General features: G+C 53.0%; 1 protein-coding gene across 3 annotated transcripts in view; it reads left to right on the forward strand.

Moving 5' to 3' along the window:
- The first annotated feature begins 676 nt into the window (after positions 1-676).
- The window catches only part of ABCB9 (ATP binding cassette subfamily B member 9), a 51,271-nt gene continuing 43,326 nt past the window's right edge, over positions 677-8,621 (forward strand). For all 3 annotated transcript variants that reach the window (XM_027853541.1, XM_027853542.1, XM_027853543.1), the window contains exon 1: positions 677-755. The gene's annotated coding sequence lies outside the window, so the exon portion shown is untranslated. The remainder of the gene's footprint in view (positions 756-8,621) is intronic.

The raw sequence follows: 8,621 nt of genomic DNA on the forward strand, positions 1-8,621 counted from the left end.
GGGGGCAGAGTCTATTCTCTAGAGGCGGGGTCTCAGGATGGGCTCGAGCGGCTGGGGGTAGGATGGGCCAAGTGATGGGGCAGGTCATGGGCGGGGGCAGAGCCCTCTGCGGCTGGGGTGGGGAGGGGAGGAGGCAGAGGTGGAGGGAGAATGGGGGGGACAGTGGCCAGGCGTAAAATTGAGGGGCGTGCCCTGGGGCGGGGACGATGGCCGGCGTAGGGGCGTGTCCCAGGTCGAGGCGAGGCCGTTAGGGTGACGCCTAGGTTACGGTGGGGGAGGGGCGGAGGAAGGCGGAGCCTCACCCCTAGCGGAGTTGGGGGGGGGTCTGTGGGGGTAGGAAGGAGACAGGACTCTTAGGACAGGGTGGCCGTGGGGCAGAGCGAGTCACTGGGTAGGAGGGGCTCTGGAGGGGACGGGCTGTGGGGGCGGGGCGGAGCCGAAGAGGTCACTGGGGGCGGAGCCTCGACTCTGGGAGGAGCCTCAGTATGGGGCGGCCTTTGAGGGCGGAGCGGAGAGGCAGAAGTCATCGGGGGCGGGGCCTATCTGTGGGTGGGCCCTCTGGATGGGCGGGGCCTAGGGCAGGGGCGGCTTCGCGTCAGCCGGGGCGGCCCCGCCTCCCTCCGTGCGACCTTGCAGCGACTACGGCTGCGGCGGCCGCGCCAGAGCTGCCGGGCGGTGGGCAGTAGGTGCCCATGAACCACACCGAGCTGAGTGCAGCGCAGCCTAGCCCCGGCCCACCTGGCGCCAGGTAACAGGTAAGGCGGGCCTAGCGCTGTCAGGGTCCCGGGACCCTCCTTCTCCACGGGGCGCCGGGCGCCTTGGAGGATGGAGGCACGGAGGCTGATGGGGAGCCGGCCCACCCCCGGTGCCCTCGGCAGCTACTGCTGCTGCCTGGCGGGGCCTCTCTCCTCTGGCACCGACTGGCCTTTCGGGGTTGGGCTTCCCCACAGGGTATGGTCTAGGGATAAATGAGGACAATGTGAACGCCCGGGAGACCCCCGCCCCCGCTCCCCGACACCTGTGCCCTCTGGCTGCCCCCTCGGTCTGCTGGGGACATCGTCTACCAGCAGCCCGCCAAGGCGATAACCCTCCCTCCCGGCCCGTGGGGGGCTACGAGGGGCCCTCTGGGTGAGCCTCCCACCTTGGCAGGGGAGGGAGGGGCAGGGGTCTCTCTCCAGCACCTGTCCTTAGGCACTGGCAATCCCCCTCCCCGGTAACCGCCAAAGCAAACGGCTACAGGTGAGCCAGGCAGAGGGGGCTGCTGTCTCCCCCTGACCGGACCATCATTTGTGGTCCTGTATCCCTCAGTCCTCATGCCTTCCCTTCCCTTCCTAGCCAGGAGGGAGAAGAGAGGAGAGGATACTGTTCATTCCCTCTCTCTCCTTCTCTCCCTCCCTCTGCAGCATCCCTTGCAGGTCTAGGAGGGCTGAGCTTGCGGTTTAATGTTGCAATTATTTTTAACTCTTGACGCTCCACAGTCCCAGGTGAGGGAAGAATAGGGAGGCCAAGAGCCCCGTTAAGGCCTCAAGGAAAGGGGGAAAGAGGAAAAGCCATTCTTTCCATCATAGCTGGATCTCTCCAGAATTCTTCTGAGAACTTTACTGGTCCACTTATCTGGAGCTCCCAATCCTTCTTCCTACTCCAGCCCTAAACCATAGCTCAGGTTGGTTCTGTGTCTGGGTTCTACCCATTCCTCTCATGGCATTGTAGAGCAGTGAATGGAGGTTAGGGTCAAGAGACCCAAGTTCTGGTTCCAGATCTGTCAGTAACTCTATTTTTCACCTTTGACGAATCACTTAATTGAAGCCTCAGGTTTCCCTTCTAGGCCTCAGTTTCCCTGTCTGTCAAAAGGGGAGAAGTATTTTGCCTTGCATACCTCCTGGAATATTAAGCGGTTCAAGTGAGATAGTGAATGTGAAAAATGCCTCACTAATGCAGGGAGTTATGTTTCACTTCACCATAATCCTAAAGCTTTCTCCTAGTACCTCTCTCTTGGCTCTCTTGGGACATGCTGCTTTCCTGGGTCTTGAGAGGAAGAGACCCCAGCTGTCCTGGCAATAGATTAGCTTCTGGCAGGCCCACACGCTGACCTAGATTGGCTTTCTGCCTTCTAGATGTTATCTGGGGACAGTGGCAACTGACCTAGTCTCGATCTTAAATGTAAGGGAGATTAGACAGTTTCCCTTGGCAGGGCTGGTGGTGTGGAAGTCAGTGTCTCTCAGATGCCCCTGAGGTGGGGGTGAAGTGAATGACTTCAGGATGCTCTGGCCCAAATGGATCTTTCCTTATGGCCCTGCTTCCTGGACATAGGGCATAGATGCCAAGGTACCCTCCTCTCCAGGTTGTACCTGATCAAAGGAAGGGAGAGGAGTGAAGCTGGTAGTTTCTTTTCAGATCACACAGAACATGCCCCATGCTTCTGCTGTCCTAGCTCTACCTCAGCTGGCAGACGGCCTCCCCAGTGACTCTTATCTGGCTCGCCTTGTCATGCTGTTTAATTTTTCCAAGAAGCTTAGTACATGCTGGGTGTTTCTTATCTGTGCCAGCTTTGCTAATTCTCCTGCCCCCCCCCCCCCAGGTATGGCTGACATGAGAGAGATAAGGAAGACACCAGGGCCAGGGACCAGGCGTGAAGGAGAGGAACCAGGCCAAATGACCTTATAGACCCCAAGGGAAAGAGGCTTGTGGAAGTGATGGCATTCCCTCTCTCCTCCTCCCAGTGGAATATAAGCTACTGGAGGACAGAGACCGATTCCTTTTTGTCTTTGTATCTTGGGGCCTTACACAGTACCTGGCACATAGGATGTGCTTAATAAATTCATGTTGGGATTAATTTAAATGAAAAATACCAAACCGAGGCACAGAGGGGCAACCTGGGATATTTAGTCAGGTTGTTCAGAATATCTCGGCCTTCTGATCCTTTTAAGGAATAACAACAATAGCTAACAGTTATGTAGTGCTTACTGTGTGCCAGGCAGGCAATGGGGAATTAATTAAAAAACAAAAACAGAACAATCCCTGTCCTTAGGGAGCTTACCTTCTATTGATAGAGGAGGAGAGGTGGGGAGATTGAAAATATACCCAGATAAATATATTAGAAGATAGGGTGTGATGGGGCAAAGGGGTAGCCAAGATGTTCTTGGGGGAAAAAAAATTGAGATCAAAGAATCATAAATGTAGAGCAGGGACAGACCTTAGAGGTCATTGAATCCAGCCCCTTCATTTTATAGGAGAGCAGGGTCACACAGCTAGTAAGTGTCCAAGGTAAGATTTGAACCCAGGTCTTCCCGACTCCAAGTCTAGTGCTTAGATCAGGGAAAACTTAACAGAAGCAGCAGCAGCTGAACTGGGGCTTGACTTAATCATCAGTAATTATAGCTACCACTTCTATAGCACCTGGAGGTTTGCAAAGGGCTTCACATAAACAATCTTACTGGGTCCTCATAAGAACCGTGAAGTAGGTGCAATTTTTTTTTCCTCCATTTTATGAACCAAGGCTGAAAGAGATTAAGGTGAGGGTCGCACATCTAAGAAGTATCGAAGGCAAGGTTGAGTCAGGCAATCAGCATTCATCTGAAGGAAGAGGAAGGGTTCTGAGTTACTGCATTCTAGACCCAAGCATTCTAGACTCGCAGTGGGAAGTGCAAACAGAAGCCCAGAATGTGAGAGCTGGAAGAGACTAGGTGACTGTCTGGTCTAGCTCCTATGAGAAGAGAACCCTCACTCCTCTATCAGACAGGAGTCACCGAGGCTCTCCCAGAAGACTTCCAAAGAGGGGAACCCCACCGCCTCCTGAGATGGCCCCTTCCAGCTTGGGGCTACTCTAATTATGGCAAAGTTCTTCCGGATGTGAAAGCTCCATGGAGCTCTTAACCACTTCTATCCATTGATGCTGGCCACGCCCTCCAGGGCCCAGAAGAACAAGTCTGATCCCAGAAGGCTCCTAGCAAAAGGACCTTCGCCCAGCTCTCCCTATTTGGTCTCAGAGACCGTCTAGCCCAACCCCATCCTGTAACATATAAGGAAGATGAGGTCTGCAGAAAGCTAACAGCTGTCCCAAGGTCACACAGTGTGGCGGAGAGTGCTCACCTTGGAGCCAGCAAGAACTGAGTTCAAATCCTCCCCCGCTTACTAGCTGTGTGATATTATGGTCCCTACCTCACAGGGCTATTGTAAGGATCAAATGAGCCAATACATATGTCACACGTGTGCTTTCAACTCACGTTCCAAGAGGTTGCTACATCTCCCTCTCAAGATCTAGGGGTATTCCAAAGAGATTGGGGTGTCTCTTCTCTAGTGCTATCAATCTTGTGCCAAGTAAACTCCAACTTCTTATTTTATTGTTGTTATCTCTCATTTTTCTCTCTTCCTCGCCCTTAACCAAGAGTGAGGCAAAGATGGGAAGCATTTTGGGGCTGGCCGAGGGAGTGGAGTGGGGCCAGCTTTCGCCTCTACCCTGGAGTGCAGGCCTGTGGTCACATCCTGGGCATTGGGCTTACCCTTTAGAGGATATGCCTTGGCCAGGTACTGCAGTCCTCTCCTCCACCCTGGCATGCCCATCACCCTGTAACTCCCCAGGTCTGCAAAGAGTGATTTCATCCTGGCCATGACTCGAAGTTCTCATTGGGAGTGTGCTGTCAGAGCAGGCACAGGAGGGGGAGAGAAGGCAGGGCTGTGGGTGTGTGTGTAGGGGGCACCCAGGATGGGGGCATGGATCTGCAAAGGACATCACTTAGTCTAAATACAGCCTTTTGGGGCCAGCCAGTCACCACCAGACCTCCATGCTCTTTTTTTTTTTTAAACGTGTCTTTGCTCTCCTGGGAGCTGTACGTAACCTGACCTCTGTCAGGCAGACTCAGTTTCAAACTTGGAGGTGATCCTAATAGGACTGAATAGTGTAGTAAAAAAAAAAAAAAAAGAGTATTGGCTGGGAATGAGACCTGGGTTCCTTTCCTGGCCTTGGCCTTAACCAAGTAACCTGAAGCCTTTTGGGGGCCTCAGTTTCCTTCTCTGTAAAATGAGGAATTTAAACTCAAAAAGGCAGATGTGAATAGCACGCCAGGTCTTAGAGTTAATAAAACCTGGTTTCAAATCCTGCCTTAGACTCCAGTTGTGTGAGCCTAGGCAAGGCACAAACTCTCTGTACCTCAGTTTACTCATCTGTAAAATGAGAGGGGTAGACTCTCTGAGGCCCTTTCAGCTTTCTCTCAATGAGACAGACCTTTTTGCTCCTAGACAAGAATTCTTAACGTGGGGTCCCATGAACGGTTGGTTTTGGTTTATATTTCAGTATAATCAATTTGCTTTGTAATCCTGTGTATTTTATTTTGTGCATTTAAAAACATGCTGAGGAGTTCCTGGGCTTTACCAGACTGACTACCCAAAGGGTCCAGGACACAAATAAAGGTTAAGGATCTTTAGAACCTGAAAGCCAGGCCAGCCCCCAGGTGGTCCAAGTTCCAGGTCTTTGGCCAGAGTGGCCTCCTTACGTACCCTTTCTGCTTCCTTCCTGTGGCTCAGAAGCATTCCCTTGCCCTGAAGGATAGAGGAAAGGTCCTGTCTTCATTCTCCTTTCCAAAGAATGATTGCAGCCTAAGGGGGCAAGAGAAGGCCCTCCTCATATTGGCCACAGGGAGATGGTCCTGTGATCCCTGGATATAACCCAGGAGGCTTGGAGGGGGTGGGCTGGGCCTTTGCCTCCCCCCCTCCTCCTCCTCTGGGCCCCAGGCAGGCACTCACTCACATTCACTGTGGGCTCTGCATTGCAGCAGGCATAGCGGGAAGGCTGAGCCTGCTCGGTCTGGGGCCAGAGGAGCAGGTGGGGGTGGAGTCCTTTCCCCACCTTCTGCCTTCCATCCTCTCCTTTTCCTGGTCCAGGGCCCAACATGCAGTCCCCGCCCTCGCACCTCCCTAGCCTTCTGGGACTGAAGATAGAGATAGAGACGCTGACTCAGGTACCTGCTGCAGGGGTCCGTCCTGCTTGTGGCCACCCTCCCATTTCAGATAGCTGGTCCCAGGAGGGCAGGGTCCAAGCAGCACAGGCTTGTCCAGGCAAGTGGGCCTTGCTCCCATCCTCCCATCCTCCCACCTTCCCCACCTCTCCATCCCTTCCCTGACACGCTGGCCAGGGTACCCATCTTCTCCTGCCTCCTTGGTCCTACTTACCTTCAGTTTTCAAACAGGGATGTTCAGAGGAGGAGGATTAGTTAGGGAGGAGAGAGCTGCCATCTACTAGCCCTGGGGAAATTTCTTTGAGATCTCACCTTCTTGGCCCTGCCTTGCTTGCTCTCATAAGGACTTAGTTGTGGTCTCAATATTGGAGAACTGAGTGTGTGTGTGTGGGGGGTACTTTTCATCATGAATCTTATGGCTCCTTCAGAGCAGGGAGAAAGGACTTGGTACTGACTTCTGTGTTGCTGGGCTTATTCTGGGCATCGGGGGTGGGGAGATTGGCACGTCATGTCCTGGCTCTGGGTTTCCAAAGGTTTGGGGGCGTGAGTGTCATTACAGTATCATGGTTAGAGGGTGCAAAATGCATCTGGGTTATTGTGGAGCAGGGGAAGCAGACAGGAAGGGAAATGGCTGGAGCAGAGTGCCAGGAATTAGGAGAGGAGTAGCTTTGGTGCGGGGGGGTGGGGGCAGAATGTCACCTGTTGGGACATGGGAGGGCTGGAGAGAGTTCTGGGTGACGGGAGGGCTCGGCAGAAAGGTCCTGGAGCCAGATTGGGAGCCAGACGCCCTGGTTCAAATCCCGTCGCTGACCTTGAAGGGCTGAACGTGGGCTCACCAGTCCTGAGTTCATTTTCCAGTGACTCGGCTTCAGTTTCCTCCTCTGGAAAAGGAGGGGGTTAGATGGGATGGCTTCTCAGAGCCCTTCTTGCTGAATCAATCTGTTCTTCTCCCCTGTCCCCCATCAAGAAATATCCTTGTGAAATTGAATTGGATTTCACTTATTTGATAAAAACAAATGAGAAAAGCATTTACTAAGTGCCAGGTGCCAAACACTGTGCTGCGGATATTAAAGCGTAACAGTAGTGGGGATTCAAGATAGAACTGGGTCTGGGTTGGCCTCAGTGGCCTCTGGGATTCCTTCCAATGCATTTATAGAGTGCTTTGAGGTTTGCAAAGTACTTTACAAATATCATCTCATTTAATTCACACTACAGCCTTGGGAAGTATTGGGACTATTATTGTCCCCATTTCACAGATGAGGAAACTGGGGCAAACTGAGTGACTTGCCCAGGTTCACACAGCCATTAAGTAGCTGAGACTGGATTTGAACTCAGGTCTTCCTGACTCTACACATTGCACCATGCAGCTGATTCTGGAATGACTAGGCCCCCCAGGCAGAGGCTTCAGGCTTTTCTCCTTCATTTTTCAGGTGAGGGGAACTGAGACCAAGATGAGAGAAGGGACGTGTCCACATTTTCACCCATTAGTGAGCTGGTGACAGAACCAGTTCTCATTGCGTGCATGGGTGCTTAATCAATGCATACTGATTGACTGGTCCCCATGCTGCTGGAGGCTCAACTCCTTCCTTTTAAACAAAAACTCAACGGCAGAGCCCTCCAATGCCAGCCTGGTCCCAAGCCCCAGTAGGTCAGGACCACTTCTTGGGTCACCAATAGAGCTTCCCCCTGCCAGAGGATCCCCCTCCCCCTTCTCCTCCCCCAGAGCCTCCCTGCAGGGGGTGTTCTGAACCACACTTGTGGGTGGCTGGAGGCCCCCCACCCTGAAGGCAGCTGTCCATAGGGTGCAGTGGGAGAAGACCGGCTCCAGGTGACATAAAGGGGTGGGGATTGGAGGAGGAGGTCATAGTCCAACTCCCTTCTTTCACTGGTGAGGGAACTGAGGCCCAGAAGAGTTAAGTGACTTGCCCAAGGTCACATGGAAGGTAAGTGGAGTTTTGAGACACTTCTGGGGGGAGGGTAAATGCTTGGGGTTCCTTTCTCTCCCTGGGAGAGTTGGAAGGGGGAGGGTGACTGGTGACTCTGGTGTGTCTTGTTGTTGGTGGCTAACCTCCCTCCCCCAATTCCCCAATATGGTCCAGGGAGTGCTACAGGGAAAGGAACCTGAGCTTCGGACCCAGGGACCTGGGTTTGAATCCTGGCTCTGACCCTGACTGACCTGAGCAGCCTCCAGGATGGGGAGAGGGAGTGGAGAGCTATAGGCACTTCAAAGAGCAATGCAGGCCAAACCCAGCAACTTACAGATGAGGAAACTGAGGCTGAGAAAGGGGGATGGACTTGTCTGAGAGGGCCTGGGTTCAAAGTCCAACTTTGATGTTTTCTACCTGCATGACACCTCTCTGGGCCTCAGTTTCCTCATCTGTAAATAGGGGGGATTGGATTTTTTTCCTGAGGTCTCTTCCAGTCTTGAAGCTATGATCCCATAGCTTGCTGAGTCCCAGTTTCCCCATCGGTGTAGATCTAGGATATACAATTGTTTGGATGTTGTCTCTCTCATTAGAGTGCGAGTTCCTTGAGGTCAGTTTTTGTTTTTGTTTTTTTGTGTCCCTAGCTCTCCGCAGGGGTGCCTGGCACAGTAAGTGCTAATGAGTGCTCGTTAACTGTCTGATTGACTCTAAAATGAGAGGGTGGAACTCCATTGTCTCTGAGGTC

The sequence above is a fragment of the Vombatus ursinus genome, unplaced genomic scaffold, assembly GCF_900497805.2.
Source record: "Vombatus ursinus unplaced genomic scaffold, bare-nosed wombat genome assembly UNPS02009994.1, whole genome shotgun sequence".
NCBI classification, from domain to species: Eukaryota; Metazoa; Chordata; class Mammalia; order Diprotodontia; family Vombatidae; genus Vombatus; species Vombatus ursinus.